This window comes from Pinus tabuliformis, chromosome 4_2, assembly GCF_031772625.1.
Source record: "Pinus tabuliformis cultivar Carrire ecotype Pingquan chromosome 4_2, CPIR1, whole genome shotgun sequence".
NCBI lineage: Eukaryota > Viridiplantae > Streptophyta > Pinopsida > Pinales > Pinaceae > Pinus > Pinus tabuliformis.
Genome location: NC_142304.1, coordinates 588,625,403 through 588,644,025, shown reverse-complemented (window position 1 = coordinate 588,644,025; position 18,623 = coordinate 588,625,403). Strand labels below are relative to the sequence as shown.

Below are 18,623 nucleotides of genomic sequence, written 5' to 3'. Positions count from 1 at the left end.
TCCTGGTGGTCGTGGAGAGCTACCGAGAAGTTGAGTTATGGTGCAACGTTGGTCTGTTGGTTTCATGTCCGATTTGAGCACTGGATCCCGTAATTGGTCATTGTTTAGGAACGCGCACAACAACTCGGTCAGTGGCAGCTTGAACCCCTATGAGTGCTGGTGCAACAAGGCCGAAGTGGTGCCTTGAATAGTTTCCGTGAGTGTGTTGAGCTGTGCAACTTTCCCCTTTGGATAGACTGCGTAAAGCATAACTGGTGTTGCAGTCGAAAGGGTTGTTCGCTCGCTGCATTTGGGGATATGCTGCCTTTGGAAAAGAGGTGTGAATCAGATTGAATTACACCTGCAAGTCTGTCCTAGCGTTTTTGAAGCGAGCCTGTGGAGAGCCCACCGTAAGGCACAAACCGAGTTTGTTGGGTGTTTACAGATGATTGGTTTGTTGGTTTTCTGGAGTATTTAAAGAGATTGATCGGGATTCTTGTTCGATTGGATCGACCGAAGAAGGAGAGTCAAATGCTGCCAGACTCTTCTGGTGAGTGCCGACGGGGAGACTCTTGTGAGTGCGAAGCAGAAGCGTGGAGGTTTCGTCTCTTTCACAGCCATCTGTTCAGCAAAAAATACCCCCTTCTGCTGCAAAGGGGTTGCCGGACGAGCAGACTACCCGGCCCTCTCGGTCATTCAGGCTGTGGAACCAGAGCCTGAACAATGTGAGGCTAAGGAGAATCTTCGATGCCTTCGACAGTAACAGTGACGGGAAAATCTCTGTCGACGAGCTCAGCCGTGCCCTGGAGAACCTAGGGTTACCTATCCCGCTGCCTGATCTGGAACCGACGATTCGCGGCTTCTTACGGGAGGGGGCCGACAGACTGGATTTCGATGGGTTCGCTGCCCTACACCATTCGGTAGGAGATCAGCTTTGTGGCTACGACGCCCCGGTGACGGGGAAAGGAATGAATTTTCCATCCTTGCGAAGAGAGCACGGAGCCAGTGATATAGCAGTTGGGCATGCTGTTGGAGGTGGAAACACAGTCTCTGCCGCAGGCTCAGGCTCAGGATCATGTGGTTGGAGCAAATTGCCCCCTGAAAATACTAGTATTTCTTATGATGGAGATCAAGCTGGTATGACGGTAGATAGCTCTTCTGGAAGATCGGTTGCTTTGAGTGCAGATTTGACATGGGGAGCCGCTCTTCCACTAGGTACTACTGTAAATCTTGTTGGAGATTCAAGGGATAGAACAAGGTGCTCCTCGGGTCCAGGGATTGGATCGAATGTTTACATGCCTCCTATGTTGAAATATTAATTTCAACCGTATTTACTGCAGCGTGGTTTGGCAAAACCACCCAGACTTCCCCGCACCACCATTCGCAAAAGGTTGTTTTCGTCAGAGGGCCTCCGACACAATCCGTTGCTGCCACGCATCCAGTGTACAACTCCGAAACCACCAACTCCCCGGACGTTAAAAGTCGTTTGGCTTGTGTGAGGTTGGTGTGCGAATTGCGTCCGATCAGGTCAACGGACAAAGATCTTATTCAACCTGCCAGAACATTAGTTTTGTTTTTACCATCGTTTTTTTATTTAATTTATTTAATGCATTGTCATAGTCATAGGTAAAAGTTGGTAAACGTTTTTAATTTTATTGTTTTTTAAATTTACGGAAGTATGGGTAAGGTATTGTAAGTGATATGTTTTTGGTTTTGAAGTGTTGACTTTGTAACTTGGAAAAATCACACGGGGATGAATGTGAGTTTCAGCTGCAGCCAATAACAAACCAGGAGAGCACAACAGTGCGAACAAAAGGATTGTAAAGCATATGCATTGAAATGAAATGTATGGTGCTAGTGCAAATGTTTTTTTTTAATTGAATATGTAATGTGAATGATCAGCCGCTTGAATGTAATGAGAATTTCACACAGGGGTGAATGTGAAGGATATCTTTTACAGCAGTAAATCCATGTAAATTTATTCTACAGCAGTAAATGTAAAAGCTCCTTTTACAGCAATAAATGTGTATGAAGATTTTACACAGCAGTGTAAAAATCATTTTGTAAAAGAGAGAGACAAAGTATTTTGTTTTGGTGAAAGTCCTTGTGTAAATCCCTCTGAGAAAGAGGAAGATATATGTATCATGCAATTTTATTTTAATGAATACAAGCATTTTCTGGGTATGTAATACTCTGTTCTCAGAAATTTTTTTAAGCTTCCCTGTGCAAAATATCCCGTGGAGAGAGAAACAGAGCATTGCCTCTGTGTTGAGTTTTATTTGTGTGTTTTTGGGATTTTACCAGAAAAATTCCCAACAGTGGTATCAAAGCAGGATTAGGCTCTTTGAAGGTGTTCAAGAAGCTGAAGAGAGGAGTCTTTTGTTGTAGCAGTAAATCTTCTCCAGCAAAGTGAAGTCTCAAGCAAAAGATTCAGGTATTCCTCAAAGTTTTTTTTGAGTTATTGTTGAAGAAACAGTCAGTGTTTTAAAATACACAGTCAAGAAAATGAAGCATAGTTGAGGATGCAAGGAATGGCTAGCACAAGCACTAGCATGGGTATGTTTAACAACCATCTCCCACAGTTTAATGGGAAGAACTATGACTACTAGTCAATAACCATGAGAGCTTTATTTGTCTCACAAGATCTATGGGAGCTTGTTGAATCTGGGTTTGAAGAACCAGCAGATGAAAATCAATTTAACAACTTAACTCAGGCAGAGAGAGATCTGCTGAAGAGCAATAGGAAGAAGGATGCAAAAGCCATTGTATTGTTGTATCAAGCAGTGGACCAGAGTGTGTTTCCAAGGATAGCAGCAGCTAAGACATCCAATGAAGCATGGCAAACCCTCAAAACAACCTATCAAGGCATGGAGAAAGTGAAGACAACAAAACTACAACTGCTGAGGAAAGATTTTGAAAATCTGAGCATGAAGGAGTCAGACACCATTGACTCATTTTTCACACATGTAATTGGTCTGGTCACACAGATGAGGACTCATGGAGAAACCCTTGAAGAAAGGAGGATTGTAGAGAAACTGTTGAAGGTCCTACCCTCAAAGTTTGTTGTGATTGTCACCACCATAGAAGAGACAAAGGATCTCTCAAAACTTTCAGTTTATGAGCTTCATGCATCACTGATAACACATGAGCAGAGGTTGAGTAGAAATGAAAACTCATCTCTAGAGTAAGCCTTTAAGACCCAGATGTATTTTGGAAGAGGAATAGGTCAAGGCAGAGGAAACAAGAGAGGAAGAGGCAGAAGCCAGAACAGAGGTGGAAGGAACAGTCCAGCAAATGCTCAAGGAAGAGGCAGCAATCTAAATCAGAACCAAGGCCAAGGCAGCAACCAACAAAGAGGACAACATCATGCTCAAGGAGAAAGGTATGAAAAATCCAATGTCCAATGCTATTATTGTAAGAAATATGGGCATTATGCCAGTGAATGTAGGAAGAAGCAACATGATATGAGTAATAGACAAAATGAAAATGTCACTAGAGAAAACATCAGCCAAGATAATGTGTTGTTAGCTTGTAACATGGCTGAAACAAACAGTGAGGACATATGGTTTTTAGACTCAGGTTGCAGCAACCATATGACAGGAAACATATCCCTCTTTTCTGCCCTAGATAAAAATATGAAATCAGAAGTCACACTAGGAACTGATAGCAAAATTTCTGTTATGGGAAAAGGAGAGGTAAAAATATTTACAAAGCAAGGAGAAAGGAAAACCATAGCAGATGTCTACTATGTCCCTGGAATGAGATGTAACCTCTTGAGTATTGGACAGCTTGTTCAAAAGGGTTATAATGTTTTCTTTGTGAATGATGTGTGCACCATCATGGATATAGCACCCAGCAAACGATGCATTGCTGAAGTGAAGATGACAAGGAACAGGATGTTCCCTCTTAGAATAAGGGCAGATTTGAAAAACAAAGGAGAAATTGCAGCAGTCACCCAAGAGGCTTTCCAAAGCGTGCCAAAGGATGAAAATTGGTTGTGGCACTTGAGATTTGGACATCTCAACTTTGGAGGCCTTAACTTGTTGAGTAGAAAAGGAATGGTAAGAGGATTACCATTGATAGAGAAACCGGACAACCTTTGTGAAGGTTGCATTTTGGGGAAACAACATAGAGAAAGTTTTCCATCAGGTAAAAGCATAAGGGCAAAGGCACCCTTAGAGATTGTCCACTCAGACTTATGTGGACCAATGCAAAATCCATCATTAGCAGGCAGCCAATATTTCCTAACATTTATTGATGACTTTACAAGAAAAACTTGGGTATATTTTCTTAAAAACAAAAGTGAAGTGTTTGAAAAATTCCGAAATTTCAAAGCACTTGTGGAGAACCAAAGCGGGCTGCATATAAAAGTTTTGAGAACTGACAGAGGAGGTGAGTATATCTCCAAGGAGTTCCTACGGTTTTGTGGAGAAAATGGAATTCACAAACAGTTTAAAGCTAGGTACACCCCACAACAAAATGGAGTTGTTGAAAGGAAGAATAGGACCATCATGGATATGACGAGGAGCATGCTGAAGGCAAAGCATTTGCCAAATGATTATTGGGTTGAAGCTGTAAATTGTGCAGTGTATATTTGAACAAGTGTCCTACAAAAGTAGTGTTGAACAAAGTGCTGGAAGAAGCATGGAGTGGGAGAAAGCAAGGTGTCACCCACTCGAAAGTTTTTGGATGTGTGGCTTATGCACACATACCAGATCAGCTAAGGAGGAAGTTGGACAGCAAAGGGGAGAAATGTATCTTCGTTGGATACAGTGAGGAATCCAAAGCTTACAGGTTGTATATCCCATCTACCAAGAAGTTTTTTGTTAGCAGAGATCTTCAATTCATTGAGGAGGAAGCTTGGGATGGAAGCATAGAGAAAATAGTGAATGTTAAAAACTGTTTGTCTCATGATGAAGATGAGGAGGAGGTGGCTGAAATACATCCCCAAATAGCAGCGCCAACACAAGGACAACAAGGAACACCATTGAGGATAAATGAAAGTACTTCTCCAAGCACACCAGAAGGTGAAAATTCAAGTGCATCTTCAAGCTCTTGCACACCAAGTGAAAGAGGTAAGAAATTTAGAAATCTAAGTGACATTTATGATGAAGGAATGAATTCCTTATTTGCCTTGTATTATCATGTTGATGATCCTATTCATTTCGAAGATGCAATTAAAGATAAGAAATGTATAGAAGCTATGGATGAGGTGATGAATGCCATAGAGAGAAACAAAACATGGGATTTGGTAGAGCTACCAAAAGGTAAAGAGGTCATAGGAGTTAAATGGGTCTACAAGACCAAGTGCAATGTTGAAGGCAAGATAGAAAGGCACAAGGAAAGGCTGGTTGTCAAGGATACAAGCAGCAGTATGGAAGAGATTATGAGGAGACTTTCACGCCAGTTGCAAAAATGGAAACCGTGAGAGCAGTGTCGTCCATAGCAGCACAAAACAAATGGAAAGTCTACCAAATGGACGTGAAGTCAGCATTCCTAAATGGAGCGTTGAAGGAAGAGGTTTATGTTGAACAACCTCTAGGCTATGAGAAGAAAGGTGAAGAGCACAAAGTGTGCAAATTGAAGAAAGCTCTTTATGGGCTGAAGCAAGCGCCAAGAGCATGGTACAGCAGGATAGGTTCCTATCTATTGGATAATGAATTTGACAAGTGTGAAGGAGAACCCACCATCTACATCAAAGAAAAGGATGGTAAAATTTTAATTGTTGTCTTATATGTTGATGATGTTATTTTCACAAGTAATGATGATCAATTCATTGAGAATTTTAAATCAGTCACGAAAAAGGAATTTGAAATGACTGACATGGGTTTCTTGAGATACTTCTTAGGCATACAAGTAGATAAACATGAAAAAGGAATTTTTATCTCACAAGCTAGATATGTAAATCAAGTGTTGGGCAGATTTAACATGCAAGAATGCAAAGCAGCAATCACTCCCACAGTAATGGGATTAAAACTCAGCAGAGAGGACAACAACAAGGATTTTGATCCTAGTTTGTACAAGAGTATTGTTGGTAGCCTTATCTATTTAACAACTACTAGGCCTGACATTATGTTTGTTGTTAGTTTAATTTTTTAGATTCATGGAGAGGCCAAAGGAGGCACATTGGCAGGCAGCAAAAATAATTTTAAGGTATGTCAAAGGTACCAAAATGTTTGGCATATTATATAGTGTCTCAGAAAGTTCAGATTTAATTGGATACACTGATAGTGATTGGCCTGGAAGTGTAGATGATCGGAAAAGCACTTCTGGTTATGTTTTTCATATGGGTTCACGAGCCATTTCATGGGCTTCTAAGAAGCAGTCCATTGTAGCATTATCTACAGCAGAGGCATAATATGTGGCAGCTACAATAGCAGCATGTCAAGCAGTTTGGATGAGAAGAATGTTGAGGAGTTTAGGCCAAGAGCAGGAAAAAGCAACAATGATTTTTTGTGACAATAGCTAAGCTATTGCATTGTCAAATAATTAAGTGTTTCATAAGAGAACGAAACACATTGATACAATGTTTCACTACATCAGAGAATTGGTGAACAATGGAGAAATTATCTTAGAACATTGCAGGACTCAAGAACAGGTAGCAGACATTTTGACAAAGCCATTGGATCAGAAAAGCTTTGAATTTTTGAGGAAATGTTTGGGTATGACTGATAACCCAGCAGTTGAAATTAAAGGGGAGTGTTGAAATATTAATTTCAACCGCATTTACTGCAGCGTGGTTTGGCAAAACCACCCAGACTTCCCCGCACCACCATTCGCAAAAGGTTGTTTTCGTCAGAGGGCCTCCGACACAATCCGTTGTTGCCACGCGTCCAGTGTACAACTCTGAAACCACCAACTCCCCAGAAGTTAAAAGTCGTTTGGCTTGTGTGAGGTTGGTGTGCGAATTGCATCCGATCAGGTCAACAAACAAAGATCTTATTCAACCTGCCAGAACATTAGTTTTGTTTTTACCGTCGTTTTTTTATTTAATGTATTTAATGCACTGTCATAGTCATAGGTAAAAGTTGGTAAACGTTTTTAATTTTATTGTTTTTTAAATTTACGGAAGTATGGGTAAGGTATCGTAAGTGATATGTTTTGGTTTTGAAGTGTTGACTTTGTAACTTGGAAAAAGCACACGGGGATGAATGTGAGTTTCAGCTGCAGCCAATAACAAACCAGGAGAGCACAGCAGTGCGAACAAAAAAGGATTGTAAAGCATATGCATTGAAATGAAATGTATGGTGCTAGCGCAAATGTTTTTTTTAATTGAATATGTAATGTGAATGATCAGCCGCTTGAATGTAATGAAAATTTCACACAGGGGTGAATGTGAAGGATTTCTTTTACAACAGTAAATCCATGTAAATTTATTCTACAGCAGTAAATGTAAAAGCTCCTTTTACAGCAGTAAATGTGTATGAAGATTTTACACAGCAGTGTAAAAATCATTTGTAAAAGAGAGAGACAAAGTATTTTGTTTTGGTGAAAGTTCTTGTGTAAATCCCTCTAAGAAAGAGGAAGAAATATGTATCATGCAATTTTATTTTAATGAATACAAGCTTTTTCTGGGTATGTAATACTCTGTTCTCATAAATTTTTTTAAGCTTCCCTGTGCAAAAGATCCTGTGGAGAGAGAAACAAAGCATTGCCTCTGTGTTGAGTTTTATTTGTGTGTTTTTGGGATTTTACCAGAAAAATCCCCAACATCCTGCAACAAGAGCATCATTAATAAACAATGGGGCGGTGACGCCTGTTGCTATTACTCAACAAGCAGAGAAATCTATAGTGCTAAAGGGGAAGATTGGTAATTGGATCCACTTTATGCGGCTGCCTGTATTTGTTTGAGGCCGAGATCATGTGGCTATCGACTTGGCCTAACTGTTTGCTATGACTTGCGGTTTCCTGAACTTTATCAACAGCTGCGCTTCCAACACAATGCACAGGTATTGTTAGTTCCTTCAGATTTTACAAAGGTGATTGGTCAAGCACATTGGGAGATTCTTCTTCGAGCACGTGCAAACGAAACACAATGTTATGTCATTGCTGCTGTGCAAGCTGGAAAGCATAATGAGAAAAGAGAAAGTTATGGTGATGGTATAATTATTGACCCATGGGGAACTGTTGTTGCTCGTTTCTCAGATCGTTTATCAACAGGTATAACGGCCGCTGAAGAAGCCAAGCCAGCTAAGGAAGAGACTGTCGCTCAGCCTCCCGTCGAGGCTACGGCTGTTGAAGAAGTTCACTGGAGAGGCATGTGACCGTCCCTGTAACTTGTCGCACCTTAAAGTAGAGAGGCACCGATGACGATTGGTTCTGAAAGCGGATATGGTGTTCGGCATTTAGAATGCAGTGTAGAATCATTCTGGGTTGTTTTGATGTGGGAAGAGTTGTCGTCAATATGAGGGTGTATAAGTACGTTGAGGAGCTACGAAAGAAGAAACAGTCAGATGTAATGAGGTTCTTGCAGCGAGTAAGATGTTGGGAATATCGTCAACTTCCTGGTATAGTGAGGGTGACAAAGTCCAGCATGCCTCACAAAGCTCGACGTCTCGGTTACAATGCGAAGCGAGGTTATGTTATTTACCAAATATCTCACTACTATTTTGATTAACACATGATCTGGAGAGTTAATTGCTCAGCACGCAATGCTGATTTGATCACTAAGATTCGATCTGGTTGTTGTCCTTGGAATTGCTAAGAGGTACACACGGTAATGTTGGTGGGGTGGGCGCGGTGCCATTACAGAGGGATTAGTTGCTGCTGTGAATGGTTAAGAGATATCAGTTTTGTTAAAAGAGCTCGTGGATTGTCAATTGTTGTGATCAAGCTGCTGATGGTGCTGCTATTGTTAGCACTGTAAGGTGAGCTTCGAAAAACATCATTGCTTAGAGCCGAGCCTGCGGTGAGCATGGAATTAAATTTGTGTATGAATGATGCTCATGAGACGATTTCAAATTCTCATGAAAAGTTTGGCATGGAGCTATAATGCAGGACTCAAGATGGCTACCTAGTTCTAAGGCCTTGATGGTGACAATGCAGATTGTGATTGTTGTGAGAATGCATATCACAACAGATCGACAGTGAGGCTTTGATTGACCTCACAACCCGACCGTGTTGTGCATGTATGGTGAGATTCAATTTGTGTTGTTGTGCGAATTATCTGCCAAAAGTTTGTGGATTAGGTTAAGTGCAGCACTCACATGCACAGTTGAGCGAAGAACAAAGGCGAAATCGGTGTAGATCGACGATCTCCTGCAGGAGATCTGGAGTTTTCTGTAGCTCTCTCGTAGCAGATTTCCGATGGTGTGTGACATGGATCAACCGATAGTGGAGAGTTGACTGTGGTCTGATTGTTTTTTCACACAGTGATCTAAAATTATCTATGGGCATAGATAGAAAAATTAAACCTGAAGAATTTATGCTTTATTTAGTTTCTTGGAGTCATGTTTAAAGTTATTGAGCCTTATTGAGCCTAGCTAACTCAATGTAGGTAAAGTTATTTTCTTAGAATTCACGACTCTAATGAATGGCAGGTTAAGCATGGAGTTCCAAGAATTTATTTGACAAAGATGCCCAAGATGTGAACTATGAAAAGATGGGATAAAGGAGCAGCAACAACATTTATGGTGGACAACAAAATAAATGTTTGCTTGAATTAGTGTGGTTTGTGGAATAAACTCCTTAACATGTTATAAGCAAGTCCAGTTGTTGTAATGGTCATTGTATGTACCCAGAAACTCCAAAATGTTGAATGAAATGTAAAAGGTATTTGAAAGTTCGTGGTGATCTTAAAACCACTTTGTAATGGATTGCATGTGTGGCTGGTTGGTGGTGAGCCAGAAACCATCCATAGAGCCTTAGTGGCTACAGAATTTTCCTGAAGGTGGCACATTAAAGTTCTGGATTTGCTCGGTGGTGGTAGATCGGACTTGCCCCGAGGTGGCACATTTAAGTTCCATATTTGCCCGGTGGTAGCAGAGCCTTAGTGGCTACAGGGTTTGCCTGGTGGCGGTAGATCGGACTTGCCCGATGGTGGCATATTGCCTGAGTGGCTAACGTGTACATGGAGCTTTGTGCTCGTAGGAGTAGGTGGACTGCAGTAACACTTGGCGCACAGTCTCAGATATTAGCATGTCTGAGCATAAGAGGGTTGGTGTACTTTTCTATTTGACAGTTGTGTCGAAAGGCGCAATCAGCGCAACTGTTTGTGATTGTTATTTGGACATGAATATTTGGCTTAGAAAGGCATTGATCTCTCTTTGTTTTTGAAGGTTCTGGACATGCAATTCGCCCGATGGTGGTGGATTTGTAGGTACATATATGCAGTGATAATGGTCGACAGAATCATGTATGCAAAAGGACTAGCGGTTGCAGCGGTTGGTACCCATACATTCTGGGGGATGGTTGCTCTTTATATGGATGTCGACATATTCTTTGTTATGTTTGACCACAACCAGACTTTGTGAATCACTAGCATGACAAGTTGTCATTAAGGGGGGGAATTAGGAATAATTAATTCCTACTTGTCTATGGTTGTAATTCTCCATTTGAGAAGTTTGTTCCTACATAATCGAAATTTAGTTTCTCCTAGCTTAGTGTGTGGTTGAGAGAATCTCTCAACCACACTACTGTACGTCTAAGATAGGATTCCTATCTTGAGACTATTGATTGTATATATATGTGTGTAATTTCCTCATTCAGAGAATAGAGAATCTATTGCTGTGTACAATTTTATCTAATACTTTTATATCGAAAAACCTATAAGGCATGGAGGCCACAAATGATTTTGTTGTATTTAGAGTGGTAATGGCATATCCTTTTCAATATTCTTCCTTAAATCTTTGTTCATTGGTCCTTAAGGGTTTAATCAACTTATACATATTTCTTTTAAACTGAATGCATTTGTTTTGATGAATTTATGTACAAATTGTACATTGTACTAGAGTTTTGACTGAATAAATTTATATATAAACCAAAGATTGTAATGATGAAATGAGCCCACAATTATGCCTCTAGAAGTGCATATGGAGCACATATCCACGTCTACATGATTTGCAGCCCAGTGAATCATGTTTTTGTATGGAAGAATTTACGGTCATGTAGCAATTTTATTGAGGGTTGATTTTGCAACGTCACACAAAGAGATATCAAAAATGCGATCATCTCGTTTCATTTCTTCTAAACTTGCTTTAATTGCCTCTCAAGAAGCTTATACATATTATAACAAGAAGAGGTGGTAAGATCTATTTTTGTAATGCACGGATCCGACAACATGATGGTATTAGAATTTTTATCGCCTAGAACTTTGACTAATTCCTATGGCACTTTTTGAATCTCCGTGAGGTAGTTAGCCATGTTTTGAGTTTTGTGAAAATTTTGAGAATTGAGGAAATGATTCGAAAAAGAATAATAGAATGGAGTTGAAATTTAGATATAAGGTAATAAATGTATATTATTTATGAATAAATTCCATTAAAAACTGAAATGGTGTGAGCTACTTGCAAGGTGACATCCTCAATATATGAGCATGAGAACAGTGAACTTTGAAAGACTTAATGTAATCACAAAGACACACTTCAAATTTTGAAATGGGATGCTTAATGTCCAATGGCATGATGATAGGTAATTAAGTACAACTAGTGCCAATTCGCGGTGCCGCGTGTTAGATTTATTTCCAACATTAGTGAAAGTAGAGCAATGGGACGAGAAATTAAAATTGTCAAAGGACGAAAAATATCCTTTTAACTAAATGATAGATATTGCATTGCTACTATTTAGCATTCCAAGCAAAATTGACGAAAATAAAAAATATGCGGCGTCCATTATGTTCAACGTGCTGGACACTTTTGTGAACCCAACGTTGGACACCTAGAATCTCGATTTGACATTATAGAACTCATAGAGTTAAAGAAAGACCAAAAAAATAAAAAAAATTAATGTGCACTGATACATATAATGCCAAACAACTAAATCCATGCTTGAACCCTCGATTTGAGCTTCCATGACGAAATCGACCAACAATATCTCTGTGGCAAGAGCGTTGCTTTTCTATTAATCTGAGTTGACTATTGAAAACACATCTCATTTCATGCCGTTAATCAAAGTTTCTGTTAAAAAATATATATCTAAAACTATTTAATTTTAATTTGACTGGATAACTATATTTGAAGCCTTATTGCCAGTTTTTATTTTTCAATGTACTCAAAGTAAGATAACCAAAGTTAATTTTTCAAGCCATGCATATAAAGTTTGGTCAAAATTATGCCGGGTTAGCTTTTCTGCATTACAAGAAACTAATGATAAGTTTTAAGTTAGCATTAAAACAGAACATTAAATGTTATGTTTTAATGAGTAGGTAATTAATTAGCTGTCTGCTGTGAAATAAAGGAGGAGGATACAATCAACGTAAAACAATAAACAATAAATCTTTTTATCTCTGTAATTGTTATATTAATTAATTTTTTTTATTGATATGGTTAATATTGGAGGAAAAAATTAATTTGTATTTACTATGAACACAACTAAAACAATAAACAATTAATCTTTTTATCTTTGTAATTGTTGTATTAATTTTTTTTTTATTGATATGGCTAATTTTAGAAGTAAACGTCAAGTTGTATTTATTAAATATTTGTTTTTCTTTTGCTGGAAACATATCAATTCCATATTGAATATAGACAAATTTATAAAAATTAATTATAAAATAAATAAGTAAGTTTATTTATAAAAACATAAATAAATAATTTTTTAAATTTAAAATTATTTATAAAAAGTTATAACTCAATGGTAATAATTTTAGCTCGTTTAGCTGTCAACTATCCCTGACAGTGTATGTAGCCATTTCAACATCTTAACACTTTTAAATTTAAAATTATTTATAAAAAGTTATAACTCAATGGTAATAATTTTAGCTCGTTTAGCTGTCAACTATACCTTAACACTTTTAAATTTAAAATTATTTATAAAAAGTTATAACTCAATGGTAATAATTTTAGCTCGTTTAGCTGTCAACTATCCCTGACAGTGTATGTAGCCATTTCAACACCTTAACACTTTTAAATAGTTGAGATATAAATACAACTTAATCGGGAGATCAGATTTATACCAGTTTCAAATGTGTCATTTGAACACTGATTTTAAGTTCAATAATATAGAGAACATAGTAGAGCATAGTTACTGTATATTTCTACACTTCTAAGTACTTTCCCACGATTTCTGTATTATATTTTATTTTTACGCCGTAAGGCGTTCCTCTGGGAAGAACTCCCCTCCAGTGCCACTCTGTACCTTCCTGGGCCATTGATTTCGTTGTTAGACGATGGAATTGATATTAGCCGTTTGATTCGAGGGGTTTGATTCATTATCCCTTCGATTCATTATCCCTCCCCACGCATAGCATCTGACATTCTTCCGCGCATGGCATATGGTATCTGGCAAGCATGCAAATCAACTTAAGTTACAGTTTTTGTTCCCAATTTGTCTTTTCTACTGCCTCTCGGCCATTTGCGTGTCTTTTCTGCTGCCTCTCGGCCATTTGCGTGTTTTACCAGCTTCTGGCTCATCTTTACGGTTGCAATTCACTTCGTTCACTTTATTCTATGGGGTTTTATTTTATCTGTTGTGCAATTCACTCTGTTTATTTAATTTGATGGGGTTCTATTTCATGTGTGCAGGGGTTTTCAGCCAGAGAAAGAGAAACCGGGAAGAATATCATTGTGGATTCAGGGTTTTCTCTGTTGAACAAGGATCGCTTGATAATTTTGCAGTCTGTACCCGTGAAACTCTGCGGGACTTGCTTTGAGGAGTCATCCGATATGTTTGAGGGCAGTCTTTGCTTTCATCGTTTTTGCGAGGCGTGCATGACGCGGTACATCCACTCGATGCTCGAACAGCAGTGGAGGCATCAGATATATTGCCCGCATGAAACTTGCAGAGAAGCATTGACGTTGGATGAGTGCAGGTATTTTCTGCCTGTGGAGATCTTTGAGCAGTGGTCGGCTATAATGGTGGAGGCAGAAATTCCCGAAGCCCTGAAAGTATACTGCCCCTTTTCCGACTGCTCTGGACTTCTTGTCAAGGAATGTGTTGGAACGTTGGATGTGGAGGAAGTGGAAATGGCGGAATGCCCCTTCTGCAACAGGTTGTTCTGCGCGCGTTGCAAGGTTCCGTGGCATGCAAATTTACAGTGCTCCGAGTTTCAGTGCTTGTCTGTTGAATTCTCAGGTAAAGTAGAGCCCATATAAAGACTTAGGGCTGAGAATTGAACCTGGGCATCTTGTTTATTAAAGAAAACACTACAAACCGAATAATCGGTTACTGTGCAATAAGGGTTTTTGGGTTCGTAAGTAATCTGTGTTGGTGATGGTCAATGCAGGTGCCAACACGAATTCTGTTACGTTTGTGGCACCTCATGGAGAAATGGAAGCCCTGACTGCAATTGTCCTCGGACAACTGTTGATCGCTTAATACGTTGACTGGTTCATAATCCTAGGAGTTCTGATGATATATATTTTTTGCAATACACGCAGGCTGTAGATGATTTTTATCGGGTAATTACTATGTTAGTGGATTGTGTTTAGATGGTGCTATGGGGATTCTGTGCAGCATCCCCAAATATATTGTCTGTATGAATGCACTTCCATGGCAGAGGAGGCAAAGCCTGCTCACACCATTTGTGTAACAATTAGTTCCTTGTAATGGAATATTTTGGTTTGCTGTCAGTAATTAGTGTGCATAGTGCTTTTCTTTACAACCTAGAGGTTACTAATATTCTGTTACAGTCAGTGTTCTGATGGGATATAAATTAGCAACTGAAATTGACGTGTCTCTGTGTGATGTAGAAATAAAGATTCGATGTAACGCATAAAGAAATGGTTTTTCTTTTAATAACATATTATAATATTTCTAAAATTATTGATAGTATTTTCTTTGCTTTGTCGTTATTAGTGAAAACACTGGATTCTGGAATCTAAATTTCAAATTTAGTTTGAGAGTGATCAAGTTGTTTTTTGATTCCAACTCAATTTCAGCTTTGAATTTTATGCTATGATTTTGTGAGATAGATAGAACTCTTACTCAACACTAAGGTGTCCCATGAGAAGCACCATTAATATGTGCATGGAAGATTTTGTATATTATCTTTTTCGAATGATTATGTGAAGATTGTTTCTCCTATGCATTATATATGTTTAAAGCCTAGACAAAACATTTTAATGGTTAGTCTTTTTGTCTTCAAACCATTTTCAGCACTTAGCCAACAAAACTTCCCATGCAGTTTTTACGGGAAGAGCTCAATTTTTTTTATAAACTTGTTGGCATACCATGACTTGAAAGCCATTTCAACATCCCCACCTACCCAAAACTTATGGGACCTCATCATCCCCTCCACTTCTTTCCAAACTTTTTTCTCAAATGGGCAAGTCATAATTATGTTTATTTGTTTCTTCTGCCTTTTGGCATACATTGCACCATCTATAACTAGTTAAAATTTTCTTTCTTTGTAGCATGTCCCATGTTGGATCCCTATTGTTTCAAAGCATCCATATGTTTTTTTTTTAATTTTGTTCGACATTTAGTTTCTATAATAATTCCCACCATCATGTGTATTGTTCTTCTCTTCCTTGGCATGTGTTTTATAAACTAATTTTGGCACATAATATGGACCATATTAATTTATCACCTTCCTCTCTAATCCTAACATTGATATCTTTCAAAAGGCCTATGCATGTTGCCATTCAAGAACATACTCTTTCTCATTACCTTACTCCAAGAACATACTCTTTCTCATTACCTTACTCCCTCTAGGTCAACGATTCTTGTGTCTAATTGTTTGTTCTATGTCTATTTGCAACTTGAATTAATTACGTCGTAAGGCGTTCCTCTGGGAAGAACTCCCCTCCAGTGCCACTCTGTACCTTCCTGTGCCCTTGATTTCGTTGTTAGACGATGGAATTGATATTAGCCGTTTGATTCGAGGGGTTCGATTCATTATCCCTCCCCGCGCATAGCATCTGGCATTTGTCCGCGCATGGCATATGGTATCTGGCAAGCATGCAAATCAACTTAAGTTACAGTTTTTGTTCCCAATTTGTCTTTTCTACTGCCTCTCGTCCATTTGCGTGTCTTTCCTACTGCCTCTCGGCCATTTGCGTGTTTTAGTAGCTTCTGGCTCATCTTTACATTCAGCATCCTCTCCTCTTTTCGGTTCTCTGTTTCCTTTTGTTCTGTTTGGTTTTGTTATGTTTGTTTACGAGTTTCTTTTAGGTTTCCTTTCGTCTCCAACATGGTTTTCTGAGATGCTGTGGATTTCTTTGTTCTCAATATTGTTCAGTTTGATTTTATTGATGTTCATTGTATTTTCTGTACTGCTTTCTGTTTAATTTCTATTGATTTTCACTATATTTTCTCTGCAGCTTTCAGTTTAATTTTTAATGATCTTTTCTTTTATTTTCTCTGGATTTTTCACGCATGTGAGTGAAACTTTAAATATATTTGAATTCCCTCATCGTGTACAGTTCTGCAGTTGAATATTTGCAATCGGACATGGAGTTTACGCAATATTTGAGGCAACCAGGTAAATAAACAGTTCGTCGTGATAAAGATATTTTTTAAAGGGTTTGAAAAAGCAATATTGGAGGCAACCAGGTAAATAAACAGTGCCTCGTGATAAAGATATTTTTTAAAGGGTTTGAAAAAATATTTGCACGAAGGATAATCTAGATCCTGGTTTGCAGAGAAATTGCTTAATATTATCTTGCTGCTACTTTCATTCGCTAATATATCATATATTTTTCACATTTTTAGGTTCCTGATCGTTGAGATTAAAATCTAATTAAATATATATTACTTATATATTTCTCATCTCTTCTCTTTGCAAAGGGTTGGCTTAAATTGGAGGAGGGGCTGTTGCGGCGGATTGTCTTTAATTGCAGAGTATTGACTCTCATTGAAGGAGGGTCTGGGCAGCCGATTGAAAATCTGAGTTATATTTCTTTCCTGCTCATTGTTTTCACAATTTGATATGATAAAATCGCAATGATCAGAGAATTTCATTAACTAAATTGCCTATCTAACTATCTATATAGCTCATCTCTGCCAGCTGCAGAGGATTGGCTTTAATTGGAGGAGGAGCTGCTGAGGCGGATGGTCTTTAATTGAAGAGGATTGGTTGTCATTGAAGGAGGGGCTGCTGCGGCGGATTACTATTTAATGGAATTGAAAGACATTTTCATACAAGGAGAGGTTTGTGAAAAACCTTATTTGCACTGATAAGAAATCGATGTGCCTTCGCCTTTGCTACAACCCATCCTGGTGCCACCGACGTTGTCGATGTCTATCTAGCAACTATATTATCTTTCTATTGAAAACCTCCAATTCCCAAGGTTTTATATTTAGCAGCTGGGGTAGCTGCACTGTGCAAAAGGCCTGAAAATTGATCGAAAGATATATACACTCCAAATACTGTGGCAGGTACCATGTATACTGTCTACAAAAACATTTCAGTTTTTAATTTTAACGGTTTGCAGGACCTATGCATTTTATTGAAAATTTTAGAAAAGTAAGTCTGTCTTGTCCCATTCAAGACAAGTCACATAACACAAGAAGCCTGGCTTGTCCCATTCAAGACAAGTCACATAACACAAGATCATGCCAAGCTCTATCATATGTAAGTGTTTCATTCTTTTAATCAAACAAAGCTCTCCCAGCGTCATCACTCCCATGTCATATCTTCTCAAATCATTTCAGTTTCCTATGTTTGTCAAGGAGTTGTCGTAGCTTCTAAATCTGATTTGCTACAACTGCCTTGACCTCTTAAACTCAATGTATGTCTGTGTCCTATGCTTATTAACTGTGATCCAGATGTCATATTAGCATCTACACAATCCATCTCTTGAAAACATGGATTTTTATTATTTAAAGTTTAACTTTAACGGAAAGGAAGAGATCAAATCACTGATATGTAAATGCAATTGATGATTTGCATAAACATAACAAAACAGTAAAGGGGACTAGCTCAGTCATCAACTGCAGAACCCACCTCCAATTTGCTGAAGTGCTAGTAAAACCATGTTAGCTCTTGTTCTTCAAATCTTTTGTGCTGGATTTTCTTGATAAAATGTAACTGTTGTATACATACCATCATATGTTGTCTTCATGGGAAAAAAATAATATTTTATAAAGTCCAATAACAGTTTGTTAATCCAAATAAGTACTACTAGTGCAAGAAATGACAAAATATTAGAAATACATACACATCTAACTGGATCTATTCGCTAAGGTGACACAATACTGGCATTGAGTGGAATTAAAGTGAACAGGCATAGGTGTATTTCAAATCTTAATATTGCTATAGAGATGAAAGTACACGGTAGATTTGTAGATATCTCTTCGTAGATAACAACAGATAATAGCATTTGATCTCTTCTGCAATAGTAGGTTGAATCTATGGATTGTCAAGTTTGTGGCTAGCTCTGGCTAGTGGAGCTTAAGATGCATGCCATTTTACTGTAGACTATTTAAAGCTTTGTAGTTATTTGATTTTTAAGGTGTACCTCTTTTCATCCAATGTACAATGCTGCAGGTTTTCAGTTTTGTTTAATTTGTTTGCTTTTCTTTGATGCAAGTAAATTGTAATTTAT

At 38.3% G+C, this 18,623-nt stretch overlaps 1 pseudogene; it reads left to right on the top strand.

The window, feature by feature from the left end:
* Nucleotides 1–8,285: 8,285 nt before the first annotated feature.
* On the top strand, nt 8,286–14,798 carry LOC149170668 (E3 ubiquitin-protein ligase RSL1-like; annotated as a pseudogene).
* Nucleotides 14,799–18,623: the final 3,825 nt, after the last annotated feature.